At 38.7% G+C, this 15,398-nt stretch overlaps 1 protein-coding gene across 5 annotated transcripts in view; it reads left to right on the top strand.

Moving 5' to 3' along the window:
* Positions 1-15,398, top strand: part of RGS6 (regulator of G protein signaling 6) — a 541,519-nt gene that overhangs the window by 38,651 nt on the left and 487,470 nt on the right. The gene's annotated exons all lie outside the window — the stretch shown is intronic.

Here is a 15,398-nt window from a genome sequence, read left to right as displayed (position 1 = left end):
TCAGTCAGTTAAGCATCTACCTTCACCTCAGGTCACAATCCTGGAGTCCTGGGATCTAGTCCCGCATCAGGCTCCCTGCTCAGTGCAGAGCTGGCTTCTTTCTCTCCCTCAGCCCTTCCCCCCAACTCATGTTCTCTCTCTCTCTCTAAAACATAAATTAAAAAAGCAAGCAAGCCAGCAAGCAAGCCAGCAAGCAAGCCAGGCAGGGGATCTCTAATAATTAGGGCTAGAGTATTCTCTGCTCTCTACCTCGAAACCAGATCCCTACCCTAATGTCCGACTGGCTTTGCAGCCCCACCCTTCTCTGGAGAGCCTCAACGCCTGGGTATTGAGAAATTTCCAACTTGGCATTTTTCCAAGCCGCTTGCTATTTTATTCTCTATTTGTTTTTCTTAAGCGACTAACTCAATAAGAATAATGTTTCAACCTCTCTCCACTCCCCACCCCCTGCATTTTTCCTGCCCGCACCACCTCTGCCTCCAGTTTAGCCATGGGGTTGCTTCTTATATTTTAAAGCTAAATACAAAAGCACAGTTCTGAGATGCAGCCAAGTTCCACAGCCAAGTTTGAAGAATAAAACTTTAAAACAGCTCTTCTGCCACACACTTGCGAGGGGAGGCAGGCTTTGCTATAAATAAGGCACATTCCATTTCTATCTCATCCTTTGCAGCTCTCCCGGATAATGCTTTTTGTATATGACTGCGGTGTTCTCTTGCTGCCCACTCACCCTTTCAACCCTCCCTTTAATATCGCGTTTTATCTAAGCATTCGGTAGTTCTGGAGTTTAGGGACCCTGCGTGAGTGAGGGGTAGAAGTTTCTTGTCATTCTTCAGGGTTAAGTGGAGTGAGAGAAAGTGGCTGGCTTGTAAGGAACTACATTTTATCTGGGACATTTTTAGCAGCTGCTTGTATTAGTTTCCTATGGCTGCTGTAACAAAGTACCATAAAATTAGGGGTTTAAAACAAAACAGATTTATTCTCTTACGGTCCCGGAGGTCAGAATTCTCCAGTGATTTGGCAGGGCTGTATTCCTTCTGGAGGCTCCAGGGGAAAACCCATTTCCTTTGTTTTTCTAGAAGCTGCCTACATTTTTCAACTCATGACCCTGCGTCTCTCTGACCTCCTTCGGCTATCGTGTCTTCTTCTCTGACTCTGCCCATTTTCCATCCCTCTTATAGGAACCTGTGATCACATGGAGCCCTCCCAGAAAATCCAGGGTAACCTCCGCATCTCGAAATCCTTAACTTACTCACACTTGCAAAGTCCTTTTTGCTGTGTGAGGCAGCATATTCACAGGTTTGGGGAGTTAGGATGTGGACATCTTGACAGGGAGGAGGGCTTTATTCTGGCTACTACGCTATCTTAGAAAAGGGAAGGAAAAATAATTTCTGGAATTTTATCTGTTTTTCATAGCTACAGAGAGGGTGTGCTGAAGGCTTGGTTTTTTCTTTCAGTGTTTGGGGTGGTAGATGTATGGCAACCCAAATTAAGTCTAGGATATCCGTTTGTACTTGCTAATATCCCTATGAAGACAGGAAAGAAGAGCCTTTCAGTGACTGGCAGCAAGGACAGGGGTGGGTGTCTTAGTTAAAGACCTTCCTTGCTTCCTTACTGGGTGCTTATCTTAGGCTCTTCATAGGGCATTGAGGGGAAGTGACCAAGCAGATGCATTTTTTTTTTTTTTTTTTTTAAGTAGGCTTCACACCCAGCATGGAGCTTGAACTCATGATTGTGAGATCAAGACTGCAGCTGAGGTCACGAGTCAGATACTCAACGGACTGAGTCACCCAGGTGCCCCCCAAGCAGAGGCATTCTAAATAAATGAAGGGAAAGCCCCTTTATTCTAGACTCCTAATGGTGGCTTTCCTATGGGAATGTTCATCTCTAGTTATTTTATATTTTAGAATATATACAAACTGTGGTACTGAACAATACAGTGAGTAAACACTTTCCTCATGGCTGGCCAGAGAGTATGATAGAATACCATGATCTTATGTTCTTTTTTAAGCAATAAGAGAGCATGGGAAAATTCAGTCTTCTTAGCTTAGGAATGTGCCAGTCTGCTTGCCAGCTCTCCTGAGGCCTCTCTTTTCACCATTTTTCACGTTCTGGTAAGTCACAACACATAAGGGCAGACCAAAGGTGCACAGGTGATGGTGTTGGCTATATAGGCACAAAGCCACAGGAGCCTGGTGTTAAAATGACTCAAGGCAGATGAGCCCCTCCAAAGAGCTAGTCAAGGAAACAGACGATAAAGCCTAATTGTTAGCAAGGGTTGGGAGTGAGCTTTTTCTTTCTGAAAGGATTGGTTAATATGACTACCTTCACTGCCTTCTGGGGAAGGAGAGGTCAGTAGTTGAAAACAAAATCTACTGTAGCCGATGACATGTTAAGATTTTAGGGCAGCGTTCAGCCAACTACTTGCCCTTGGACCTAACACATCCCCATATCAGTTCTTGTATAGTGCTTGAGCCAAGGGTGGTTTTCACATTTTGAAATGGTTGGAACAAATTAAAAAAAGAAGCACTATTCCATGATGTGTGAAAATTACGTAAAATTCAAATTTCAGTGTTCATAAATCATGATTTACAGAAACACAACCACACCGCTCGTGTATTAGTTGTCCGTAGCGACCACGGAGGAGTTGAGTGGTTGTGGCAGACGTTGACCATGTGACTGACCAAGCCTGAAATATTTACTAACTGGCCTCTTACAGAGAATTTTGTAGCCTCAGCTCATGAGGACTTGTGGGGTGGGGGGAGAATGAAAAAGCCTCCGCAAATTTCCTTGTTGGGATAATATTTCCATAGGAACCAAGACCCAGTGATTCTGCCCAGTGGGAACTCATTTCTAGGAACCCACAGGAGTCTAGCTGGAGAATGGGTATATATATATAAGTTAACCCGGAAAGCAGTTATATTCACAGGATGCTATAAATAATACACAGATCCTGCCATTCACTCCTTGAATAGTGTGTCTCCTTTACGGAGGGGTCACAGAGTTTATTCCAGTACTTTATGAAGAGATTTATTTGGTTGATTGTTTGTTGTTTCTTTCTTTCTTTCTTTCTTTTTTTTTTTTAAATGAAGAAGAGCATATTGAGCTGCTGGAAGTGTTGGGCTGTGTGTTCTGAAATATCCCAGTAGGATAAGTGCCAGCTACCTACGTTTCAGATGCAGTGTCCAAATGGCTCTCGCTTCTCCAGGACCCACTTTGTCCAGGCATCGGGCCAGTGCTTTGGCACATGGTGGCTCACACTGACAGCACCTCTGCAGGAGCCCGGGTGCTATTCCCACTCTGCCTGGGTGGAAAGGGGCTCGCGGTGGGAAAGCCTGTGCCTGCGGTGCCGCTCTAAGTGTGAGGCCACTTCTTTACTGCCCGTGCTCTCTTCACAAGCCCTCAAGGAGCAGGCCAGCCACTTGGGAAGCTGCTTCGTTCTGGTCTTTTCTCTGTGAGAGCAGGAGTATCACAATCTCATGGACAAAATGTTTGAATCACTGAGTTATGGTACTCAGTGATAATAGTAACTTCCATCACTTTGGTTGTTGTGGGATCTTGACTCCTGGGAATAGTGCACAACATGGCACACAGATCCTTTAGGGATACTGACTTTGTTGCTTTCGGCTAGACACCCAGAATTGGGATTGCTGGATCATATGCTAATTCTGTTTTCATTTTCTGAACCTCCATGCTATTTTCCACAGGGGCTGCCCCAACCTACATTGCCACCAGCTGTGAATAAGGATTCCCTTTTCTTCTCATCCTCACCAACACTTGTTATGTCTTGTCTTTTTGATAGAGGCCATTCTGACAGGTATGATGTGACATCTCACTGTGGTCTTGATTTACATTCACAGTAGCCAAGATATGGAAACAGCCCACATGTTTGTCAGTAGATGAATAGATGAAGAAAATTGGGATGTATATGCAGTAGAATTTGACTCAGGCATAAAAAAGATGAAAACTCTTGTCATTTTAGGAATGACACCGAAGAACGTAGAGGACATTATTTTGAGTGAAATAAGCCTGACAGAGAAAGACGAGTACTGTATGATTTCATTTACACATGGAATCCAAAAAAAATAAAAATGAGCTCCTAGAACCAGAGAGAAAATGTGGTTGCCAGGAGCTAGGGGTAGGGGAGATATGGGTCAAAGGGTACAAACTTTCTGTTATAAGTTGAGTAAGTTCTGAGGATCAAGGGTACAATATGGTGACTATAGTTAATAATACTATATTGTGTACTTGAAATTTGCTAGTAGAGTACATCTTAAGATTCTCACCACACATACACACACAGAGGTAGCTATGTGACGTGATAAATGTACATGTTAATTAACTTTGTTGTGGCAAATATTTCAAAATGTATATCAAATCATGATTTTTAGGTATTTTATGTATGTACAGTTTTATTTGTCAGCTATACCTCAATAAATTTGGAAAAAAATGTTACCTTCCATTTTATAGTTTCTTCCAGCTCTCTATACCCTTCATATAATGTATGTGGAAGTCCTGAGATGCTATTTATCTGAACTTTGTAAATGAGGAAACTGAGGCTTGTGTGGGGTCACCCACCCTTTAGTGGCAGAGCCAGACCTTCTGACCCTGTGGTCTGGTGTCCTGGGAAATAGTATTTCCCAGGCCTTCAGCCATAGAGCCATGCCACTCAAATCAATTTTAGCCGAGGGCAGTGCTACAGTCTAGGCATATGGTACTTGGGTTCATCCTCTTGGTGGTCACCAACTGATCTTAAAAGACAAATTTTACATCCTAGGTATTTTGGGTCATTACCCTAAAATTAGGACTCTGCTGGGTACAGTGTAGTGCTCAATCTCTTCCTCTTCCTCATCACCATATCAGCCCCAAACCAAACCAAAGCAAACCAGTAATGGATGGCCGTTCATGGTCCTCTTACCACATGGCGCCACATGAAGAAAGGTATAATGCATGTATTCTGCTCAGAAAAAGGCTGAAAAATTGTGGGAAAACACACTTTCAGAGCAGGTTTGTGTTCTTTGGGACTTAGGAATATAGCATTAATCACAACTGCTGCTACAGCTGCACAAGTTATTAAAAGAGCTCATTTTCCAGCAAGTTTTAAATAGTGGAGATGGTTCTTGCGTGCATTTAACAAGCACTCTGTCCTGGTTTTGCTCCAGTCCCTACACATTCTTTCTCAGTCTCCATCTCTGCCCACCCCGTGAGTCCTTGGCCCCTTCTCTTCTGCACGCAGTCCAGGGGCAACGTCATGCTCTGCATACACTGATTTATAGAGTCCTCAAAATACTATCTCCTTTCCAAACTCCAAATGCCTGTGTCCAGCTGCCAAAGGACATCTCGGTTTGAACCCTCCTTACTGACTGCAGATTCAACAGGTAGAAGCTCACAGAGTGTTCTCCCTCTGGAACTCGGCGGTTGGTGTTCCGTCCTTCATCCAGTTAGTGTCTGAGTAAAAACCGGCACATGATTCTTCTCGACAGGACACAACGCTCACCCTCCTTTCCACATAAATATGTTTATTTTTGTATGTGTCGCCTTTTGTGTTTGCCACCCTATGATATTGTAAATGCTGGCCACCAGGTAGGCAATAAACAAATGTTCAGTGGGCAGGCCTGTTGATAAGCATTCCTGAAACATCCTCTTATCTTTCCCAGATGAGATTTGCTACCACATGACTTCTTCTTGTACTGGCTGGATTGTGTAACTCAGTCTTTGCTGCAAAGATGGGTAGCATCTCTCCGAGCTTTGCAAACTTATTTATCTTAGGAATTATTGAGCTTGGCGGCTGTCCACATCGTGTAACAACTCTGCTGTCACATTTCCCTCCTTGCTTTCTTTCTTTGCTCTCTCCCCACTTTTCACATTCCTATCTGTGAGAGAGAAGGAGAAGAAATGAAGATTACAAACCCATATTTCTCTCACTAATTAAAAATATCTTTCCATCTTGCTTTACTATTAAATGAGTTCCTTGTTCTCCTTCTATGTCACAATTAAAATAGCTTCTTTCCTTCTTAGTGTCTTTAACATTTTTTATTGCAGAAATGATTCATGTTTACTATACAAAATTACAAATTATAGGTAAACACAAAGAAGGAAATAAAATGTATAGACCCCTTGCTCAGAGAACTATAGTCAATTTTTAATATAATACCTACTTCACACTTTTTCTTTCCTATACACATTTCAGCAAAAATATAAATGTATTGGGGCACTTGGGTGGCTCAGTGGGTTAAGCCTCTGCCTTCAGCTCAGGTCATGATCTCAGGATCCCTGAATAGAGCCCCGCATCGGGCTCTCTGCTCAGTGGGGAGCCGCTTCCCTACCTCTCTCTCTCTGCCTGCCTCTCTGCCTGCTTGTGATCTCTGTCCATCAAATAAATAAATAAAATCTTTTAAAAAAATGTAAATGTATCATACTTGCCATTGGAAAACTTCTTGTCACTTAATAGGTTGAGAACATGTTCCCACAATAGCAAATACTCCTCTAGATCCGATGTCAACAAACTTTCTCTGTAAAGGGTCACATAGTAAATATTTGAGGCTATGTGGAACGTCCAGTTTCTGTTTCAGCTACTTAACTCTGCTGTTGTAGTGAGATATGTAAATGAATGAGTGTGGCTATGTTCCAATAAAACTTTATTTTCAAAAACAGGCAGTTGACCAAGTTTGGCTCATGGTCGGGCCATGGTTTGCTTATGTTTGTTCTAGAATACCATTTTTAATGGCTGAACAGTATTGCATTTGATCAGTCTACCATGATTTACCCAACCAATCCAAATAATAGCTAATGTTCTTTGAGGCCTTACACTGTGTTTTGTGTATTGAAGGGTTTGTTTTAGTTCCTTTTTCACTCTTTTTGCCTATAACTCTGTGAAATATAGGTATCATTCTTTCTGTTGAACAGATGAGGAGATTTAGATAAAGAACAAGTAGGCAATTTGCCTACTTGGCTATTAAGTAGAGAAGGCAAAATTTAATTTGTTTTATATCTAGAAGCCACATTTTTAACTACTCATTAGATTTTTGTGCACCTTAATAGTTATTTCCTTGGGCTAAATCCCTAGAATTAGAGTAACAAAGTGCATCTTACAGCTTTTGATCTGTGTTTTCCAGGTTGATATGTGTGGCCAAATCCTAGGTCTTGGGTGGTATAAACCTTAGCAGTAATACTTCATCATTTTAAATCACATTAAAAATTATAAATGCAAAACCATAAATGTAAATGAATATTTATTTTAGGTGTATTTCTCATCCCTGTTTCTTCTTAGGTGAATTTCTCATTTGTGAAGGAAAGGTCCTCATTATTTTATAAAAGCAGTGTCTTTTCTACTGATTTTTTGGAGCCTTGTATACAGACCTCCTTTGGTGTTTTAGTTGATGTTACATGGCTTGTTTTGAAAAGGGTCTGTTTACTTTAAAAAGCTATTGTCTTTATAGTTAAAGAGAATTAAACAGAAAAGTGTTTGGTTTTAGCATAATAGCACTAATTAGACTTCTGGAATTAAACAAACAAACAAACAAACAAAAACCTTGTAAGGTAAGAGAGAAATTACTGCTAAAGGGAACTTGTCCCTTTAGTACTCATCTCTTAAATCACTAGGATTGGGTTCTTTTTTATTTTTATTTTATTTTATTTTAATTTTTCTTTTCTTTTCTTTTTTTTCTTTTAGGATTGGGTTCTTTAATTGGAACTACTGCTTGGCTGTGGCCATGGCAACATATCATAGCTGCCATGAACCGCATACACCTTGACAAAATATTTTTTTACTGAGTGGGTTTTAGATGAAATTCATTATCCAGTGTATTCATGGAGAGTTTAGATGAATTAAAGGGTGGTAGACCAATAATTGTATAATAATAACAGTAATAAAAATAGTGAAATTAACAGTTACTATCTACTGATCACTTACCATATTCCAGACACAATGCTAAATGCTTTATATTATTTAATTTTATCTTCTTTTAATTCTAGGTCATAGATATTGTTATTATCCCTGTTTTATACATGAAGAAATAGACCAAAAACCTAGGTGACTTGTCTAGACTCTACACCTTGTAAGTAGGTGTGGACCTTGGCTTTGACCCTGATGCTTTACTGTCTGAGACTAATTGGTTCATTTACAGATAGCTGTTAGAGTATATGCTTGCTTGTATGTACATGCATAACAGATGTCTTGATGGTCAAATGTGGAGTCAGCATTACTAGACTCTAATAATGGTAAGATCAATGGGCCATGAATCTGGCCCAGGATTCAGAACCCATGCTCTTACAAAGATCAGAGTTATGAGATTCAAAGAACCCAAAGGGTAGCTGACCCAATATATTCTATCTTGGGTTTCTCTTGAGGACCATCAGATTGGAAGAGGACATCTGATAGGGAAAGGTAGAGTTATAAGAAATCCTAGGCAGTACGACAGAAGAACCTTTATTTTTTTTCCTTCCAGCTTTATTGACAAAAGTGTGTGTGTGTGTGTGTGTGTGTGTGTGTGTGTGTGTGTGTACACACATACACATAGGGACCTAATCATTTGAGAATGCATATATTATGAAATATTAGCCATGATGAAGTTAATGAACCCATCTGTCACCTCACATAGTTACTTTTTTTGTGTGTGATAAGAATGTTTAAGATCACTCTTTTAGCAACTTTTATATACAAAAACACAGTATCATTAACTATAGTTATCATGCTATACAGTAGATCCCCAGAACTTACTCATCTTTTAAACGAATGTTTATACCTTTTAACCAATATCTCCTCATTTTCCCCACTTCTCAAACCCTGGCAACCACTTTGGTTCTGAGTTCAACTTAAAAAAAAATTCACGTGTTAGGGATATCATACTGTATTTATCTTTCTCTGGCTTATTTCATGTAACATAATGTCCTATAGATTCATTCATGTTGTCACTAATGGCAGGATTTTTTTCTTTTTATGGCTGAATAATATTCAGGTGTGTGTGTGTGTGTGTGTGTGTGTGTGTGTGTATCACATTTTCTTTATCCTTTCTTCCATTGATGGACACTTAGGTTGTTTCCATTCTTGGCTATTGTGAATAGTGTTGTAGTGAACATTGAAGTGCAAATCTCTCTTCAAGATACTGATTTCATTTCCTTCAGATATATTCCCAGAAGTGGGATTGCTGACTCATATGGTAGTTCTATTTTAATTTTTTCGAGGAACCTCCGTAATGTTTTCTATAAAGGCTATATAAATTTACATTCTCACTAACAGTATACAAGTGTTCTTTTTTTTCCACATCCTCCCCAACCCTTGTTATTTTTTATCTTTTGTAATAGCCATTCTAACAGGTATGAGGTGACATCTCATTGTGGTTTTGATTTGCATTTCCCTGATGATCAGTGATGTTGAGAATCTTTTTATGTACCAGTTGGCCATTTGGATGTCTTCTTGGGAAAAATGTTTACTTAGGTCCATTGCCTATTTTTAGGTTGGATTATTATCTTTGCTATTGAGTTGTATAAGTTCCTCATATATTTTAAAGAACTTTTTTTTTTAAAGATTTTATTTATTTATTTTACAGAGAGAGAGAGAGAGAGCGCGCACAAGTAGGCGGAGAGGCAGGCAGAGAGAGAGGAGGAAACAGGCTCCCCATTGAGCAGAGAGCCTGATGTGGGGCTCGATCCCAGGACCCCAGGATCATGACCTGAGCTGAAGGCAGAGGCTTCAACCCACTGAGCCACCCAGGCACTCCCCCTTATATATTTTAGATATTACTCCTTATGAGATATAGTTTATGAATGAGTTCTCCTATTCTGTAAGTTGCCTTTCCATTTTGTTGATTGTTTCCTTTGCTGTGCAAGTTTTTGGCTTGTTGTAGTCCCCTTTGGTTTTTTGTTGTTGTTGTTGACTGTGCTTTTGGTGTCACGTCAAAAAACCACTGTCCAGACCAATGTCGAAGAACTTTTTCCCTATGTTTTCTTTTAGGGGTTTTACAGCTTCATGTTTTATATTTAAGTCTTCAATCCATTTCCAGTTAATTTCTGTGAGATGTGTAAGATGGGGGTCCAGTCTCATTCTTTGGATATAGATTACAGTTTTTCTAATGCTGCTTACTGAAGAGATTATCCTTTCTCTATTGTGTGTTCTTGTTTCCCTTCTCAAAGATTACTTAATCATATATGTGTGGGTTTATTTCTAGGCTCTCTATTCTGTTCTATTGGTCTCTGTATCTGTTTTTAGGACAGTGCTATAATGTTTTGATTACTATAGATATATAATATAGTTTGAAATCAGGAGTTCTGTTGCCCAACCTTTATTCTTCTTTCTCACAAATTACTTTGAATATTCTATATCTTTTGTGGTTCCATATGATTGTAGGATTGTTTTTCCTATTTCTATGAAAAAATGCCATTGGACTTTTGATAGGGATTGAATTGAATCTGTATATTTTTTGTATAGTATGGATATTTTAATAATATTAATTCTCCCAATCCATGAACATGGGATATTTTTTCATTTATTTGTGTCTTCGTCAGTTTCTTTCATCAGTGTCTTATAATATTCAGTGTATAGGTCTTTCATGTCCTTGGTTAAATTTATTCCCAAGTATTTTATGTTTTTCATTCTATTGTAAGTGGGTTTTTTTCTTAATTTCTCTTTCAAATAGTTCATTTATAGTGTATAGAAGTGCAACTGCTTTTTGTATGTTAATTTTGTATTCTGCAGCTTTATTGAGTTCATCTTAAGTTTTTCTTTTTTATGGTGGAGTCTAGAGTTTTCTATATATTAGGATCATATTATTTGAAAATGGAGACAATTTTATTTCTTTCTTTCTAATATGAATGCCTTTGTTTCTTTTTCTTGCCTAATTGTTCTGGCGAGGACCACCAGTATTGTGTTGAATAGAAGTGGTAAGAGTGGCAATTCTTGTCTTGTTCCTAATCTTAGAAGAAATGCTTTCAGCTTTTCACTGTTGAGTATGTTAGCTGTGGGCTTGTCATATATAGCTTTTCTTATATTGAGATACATTCCTTTTATATTTAATTTGTTGTGAGTTTTTATCATGAAGAGATGCTGAATTTTGTTTTTTTTTCTGCCATAGAAATGATCATATGATTTTTATCCTTCACTTTGTTAATATGTTATAACATATTTATTGATTTGCATATGTTGAACCTCCTTGCTTCCCAGGGATAAATTGCTTTTCATCATGGCATATGATACTTATAATGTGCTGTTAAATTTGGTTTACTAGTATTTTGCTAACGATTTTTACATCTATATTCAACAGGGTTATTGGCTTGTGATGTTTCTTTTCTTACAGTATCTTTGTCTACCTTGATATCAGGATAATGCTGGCCTCTAAAATGAGTTTGGGAGTGCCCCCTCTTCTTCAATCTTTTGAAAGAGTTTTAGAAGAATTGGTGTTAATTCTTTAAATGTTTGGTTGAATTCAGCAGTGAAACCATGTGGTCCTGTGATTTTCTTTGTTTTGAGCCTTTTTGATTACTGATTTGATTTCTTGACTCATTGTTGGTCTGTTCAGATTTTCTGTTTCTTTATGATTTAGTCTTGGTCGGTTGTATGTGTATGTGAATTTATCCATTGCTTCTAGGTTATCCAGTTTGTTGATGTATAATTGTTCATAGTAATCTTTTATGATCTTTATATTTCTTTTTTTTATATATAATTTTTTATTTTTTATAAACATATATTTTTATTCCCAGGGGTACAGGTCTGTGAATCACGAGGTTTACACACTTCACAGCACTCACCAAAGCACATACCCTCCCCAATGTCCATAATCCCACCCCCTTCTCCCAAATCCCCTCCCCCCAGCAACCCTCAGTTTGTTTTGTGAGAAGAACTTAGCAAACTCAACACCCAAAGAACAAATAATCCAATCAAGAAATGGGCAGAGGACATGAACAGACATTTCTGCAAAGAAGACATCCAGATGGCCAACAGACACATGAAAAAGTGCTCCATATCACTCGGCATCAGGGAAATACAGATCTTTATATTTCTGTTATATCAGTTGCTCTGTCACCTCTTTCATTTCCCACATTACTTGCTTGAGTTCTCTCTTTTTTTCTTAGCTTTGTTGAAAAGCTAAAGCTTTTTGGCTAAAGCTTTGTCAATTTTGTTTGTCTTTCAATAAATCAACTTTTAATTTTATTTGTTTTCTATTATTTTTTCTCATCTCTGTTTCCTTCATCTCCACCCTAACCTTTCTTTCCTTCCATCTTCCCATTTTGGGCTTATTTCTTCTTTTCCTATTTCCTTGAGGTGTAAATTTATGTTGTTTGAAATTTTTCTTGTTTCTTTTAATGTAGGTTTTTACTGCTAAAACTTTCCTCTTAGAACTGCTTTTGCTGTATCCCTTAGGTTTTTATATGTGGTGTTTCCATTTTTGTGTGTTTCAAGATAATTTTTGGTTTTCCTATTATTTGTTTAGTGATCCATTGACCACTCAGGAGTGTGTTGTTAATTTTACATTTATGAATTTTCCAGCTTTCCTACTGTTATTGATTTCTAGTTTCATACCATTGTGGTTGGAATAGACAGTTGATATGATTTTAATCTTATTACATTTTTAAAAGACTTGTTTGTAGGTTCACAATATTATCTGTCCTAGAAAAAGTTCTGTGTACACTTCAGAAAAGTGTGTATTCTACTGCTCTTCAATGAAATGTCCTGTGTATCTGTTAGGTCTGTTTGGTCTCAAGCGTAGTTTAAGTTCAATATTTCCTTATTGATTTTCTGTTTGGGTAAGCTATCTATTGTTCAAAATGGAGTATGAAGTCCCTTGCTATTTTGGTATTGTTGTCTGTTACTCACTTCAGATCTGTTAGTATTTGCTTAATATATTCATGTGCTCAATGTTGGGTGCATATGTATTTACAATTGTTAATGTCCTTTTGATGAATTGGTTCCTTCATTATTATACAATAACTTTCTCTTATTATAGTTTTTTACTTAAAATCTATTTTGTCTGATATAAATGCAACTATCCTTGCTCCCCTTTGGTTTCCACTGGTGTGGGATATCTTTTTCCATGTCTTCACTTTCAGCAATAGGTGTCCTTTCAAGTGTACTTTCAAGTCAGCTATAACCTACTTATTTGTAAGATAGCTTTTGTGTATGTCTTCTCCCTCTAGCTTCATTGGAAGGGCCTTGAGAATTAGGATCTAATTCATCTTTTGTTTTCCCTCTAGGACTTGCATGATTCCTTGAACACAGTGACTTTCTTTTTTAAGATTTTATTTATTTATTTTATTTTATTTATTTGACAGAGATCACAAGTAGGCAGAGAGGCAGGCAGAGAGAGAGGAGGAAGCAGGCTCCCCACGGAGCAGACAGCCCGATGAGGGGCTCAATCCCAGGACCCTGGGATCATGACCTGAGCTGAAGGCAGAGGCTTTAACCCACTGAGCCAACTAGACACCCCTCATAGTGATTTTCTAAGAGAACTGTTCTTATGGATCCTGATTCCGTAAGAAAGGAAACCTCCACTTAGAGCTTTGATATAGATTGATTGTGGCCTCTGCCCCAACTGTCTTGAAGTCCTAACTGCCTTTACCTCAAATTGTGACTTAGTTTGGAAATTGAGTCATTGCAGATGTAATTAGTTAAGATGAGGTCATACTGGAGTAAGGTAGACCCCTAATCCAGTATGACTGATTTCTTATAAAAAGGGAAATTTGGACACATAGACACACAGACACAGACAGACACACACACACATACACACACACAGACACACAGAACACCATGTGAAGACTGGATGGAGTTCTGTAGCCACAAACCAAGGATCTATCAAAAACTAGATAGGATAAGGAAATGGTCCAATTTCATTTTTCTGCTGTGGCTGTCCAATTTTCCCAGCACCATTTATTGAAGATGCTGTCTTTTTTCCATTGGACATTCTTTCCTGCTTTGTCGAAGATTAGTTGACCATAGAGTTGAGGGCCTATTTCTGGGCTCTCTATTCTGTTCCATTGATCTATGGGTCTGTTTTTGTGCCAGTACCATGCTATCTTGATGATGACAGCTTTGTAATAGAGCTTGAAGTCCGGAATTGTGATGCCACCAACGTTGGCTTTCTTTTTCAATATTCCTTTGGCTATTCGAGGTCTTTTCTCGTTCCATATAAATTTTAGAATTATTTGTTCCATTTCTTTGAAAAAGATGGATGGTACACCACACACAAAAATAGACTCAAAATGGATGAAGGACCTCAATGTGTGAAAGGAATCCATCAAAATCCTTGAGGAGAACACAGGCAGCAACCTCTTCGACCTCAGCCGCAGCAACATTTTCCTAGGAACAACGCCAAAGGCAAGGGAAGCAAGGGCAAAAATGAACTATTGGGATTTCATCAAGATCAAAAGCTTTTGCACAGCAAAGGAAACAGTTAACAAAATCAAAAGACAACTGACAGAATGGGAGAAGATATTTGCAAATGACATATCAGATAAAGGACTAGTGTCCAGAATCTATAAAGAACTTAGCAAACTCAACACCCAAAGAACAAATAATCCAATCAAGAAATGGGCAGAGGACATGAACAGACATTCCTGCAAAGAAGACATCCAGATGGCCAACAGACACATGAAAAAGTGCTCCATATCACTCGGCATCAGGGAAATACAAATCAAAACCACAATGCGGTATCACCTCACACCAGTCAGAATGGCTAAAATCAACAAGTCAGGAAATGACAGATGCTGGCGAGGATGCGGAGAAAGGGGAACCCTCCTACACTGTTGGTGGGAATGCAAGCTGGTGCAACCTCTCTGGAAAACAGCATGGAGGTTCCTCAAAATCTTGAAAATAGAACTGCCCTATGACCCAGCAATTGCACTATTGGGTATTTACCCTAAAGATACAAACGTAGTGATCCAAAGGGGCACGTGTACTCGAATGTTTATAGCAGCAATGTCCACAATAGCCAAACTATGGAAAGAACCTAGATGTCCATCAACAGATGAATGGATCAAGAAGATGTGGTATATATACACAATGGAATACTATGCAGCCATCAAAAGAAATGAAATCTTGCCATTTGCGACAACATGGATGGAACTAGAGCGTATCATGCTTAGCGAAATAAGTCAATCAGAGAAAGACAACTATCATATGATCTCCCTGATATGAGGAAGTGGTGATGCAACATGGGGGCTTAAGTGGGTACGAGAAGAATAAATGAAAGAAGATGGGATTGGGAGGGAGACAAACCATAAGTGACTCTTAATCTCACAAAACAAACTGAGGGTTGCTGGGGGGAGGTGGGTTGGGAGAAGGGTGTGGTATTATGGACATTGGGGAGGGTATGTGCTTTGGTGAGTGCTGTGAAGTGTGTAAACCTGGCAATTCACAGACCTGTACCCCTGGGGATAAAAATATATGTTTATATTAAAAAAAACTAGAT

This window comes from Mustela putorius, unplaced genomic scaffold (assembly GCF_011764305.1).
Source record: "Mustela putorius furo isolate JIRA1106 unplaced genomic scaffold, ASM1176430v1.1 tig00000129_pilon_pilon_pilon, whole genome shotgun sequence".
NCBI lineage: Eukaryota > Metazoa > Chordata > Mammalia > Carnivora > Mustelidae > Mustela > Mustela putorius.
The sequence above is the reverse complement of the archived record's forward strand: the minus strand, read 5'-3'. Positions and strand labels throughout refer to the sequence as shown.